Raw genomic sequence first — 1,129 nt, 5'->3', positions numbered from 1 at the left:
GTGTTCAGCCGGCTGTCGACCAACACCCCCAGGTCCTTTTCCGACAGGCAGCTTTCCAGCCACTCTTCCCCAAGCCTGTAGCGCTGCATGGGGTTGTTGTGACCCAAGTGCAGGACCTGGCACTTAGCCTTTTTGAACCTCATATGGTTGGCCTCGGCCCATCGATCCAGCCTGTCCAGATCCCTCTGTGGAGCCTTCCTACCCTCAAGCAGATCAACACTGCTGCCCAACTTGGTGTCGTCTGCAAACTTACTGTTGATCCAGGGTATGATATACTGTGCTCCTAAGAATGGTTCTGATTTCGGTGGGAAGGGGTTGGGATAAAATAAAATCTTTTCAGTTAAGCTGTAATAATACATGACTGCACTGTCATTACATGACTGTGCTAATTTTGGTGTTGCCTATAATACTGATCTTCATTACAGCAACCCCTAGGTGACCCATGTTCCATTCTGCCAGGCACTGTACCCACACTTAATAGATACAGTCCCTGCCCCAAATAATTCACGATTAAAATGAACAGGGAAGATTCACTAAGAGGGAAAATTACTTTGAGTTTCTGCAACACACTAATGGTGGAGGCTGGGAAGGAAGTCAGGTTTCCAGATTCCTCATCTATTGCTCTGCGGCCTGTGCAGGACAGGTAACATTTTAGATTTGGGTGCAGTGCAAGAAGACTTCAGGTAACAATAAGCAAGTCATCTTAGTCGCCATTAAACATATTTAGAGGAGTCTTATCCAGTCGTGCGGCCAATACAGCAGCCAGTGTCTGTCCTGGCCACAGCTGAGATACTGAATTCTCTCGGTTTCCTTGATTAGGGCCAGAGGTAGAACTTCAAATTTTTAAGGATAACATTTCCTGGAGGGGAAAGAGAATTCTGTTTGTCCTGGTTTCGGCAGGGATAAACTTAATTTTCTTCCTGGCAGCTGGTACAGTGCTGTGTTTTGGATTTAGTATGAGAATAATGTTGATAACACACCGATGTTTTAGTTGTTGCTAGGTGGTGCTTACACTAGTCAGGGTCTTTTCAGCTTCCCATGCTCTACCGACTGAGAAGGCTGGAGGTGCACAAGAAGGTGGGGGGGGGGCACAGCCAGGACAGCTGACCGAAACTGGCCAAAGGGATAT

The 1,129-nt window shown here is 47.1% G+C and overlaps 1 protein-coding gene across 3 annotated transcripts in view; it reads left to right on the top strand.

Annotated features, from left to right (window-relative positions):
• Positions 1 to 1,129, top strand: part of PROM1 (prominin 1) — a 62,228-nt gene that overhangs the window by 48,626 nt on the left and 12,473 nt on the right. The gene's annotated exons all lie outside the window — the stretch shown is intronic.

Source organism: Aptenodytes forsteri, unplaced genomic scaffold (assembly GCF_000699145.1).
Source record: "Aptenodytes forsteri isolate BGI_AS27 unplaced genomic scaffold, ASM69914v1 Scaffold242, whole genome shotgun sequence".
Taxonomy (NCBI): Eukaryota; Metazoa; Chordata; class Aves; order Sphenisciformes; family Spheniscidae; genus Aptenodytes; species Aptenodytes forsteri.
Note: the sequence above shows the minus strand (reverse complement) of the source record. Positions and strands in the feature narration are given on the sequence as shown.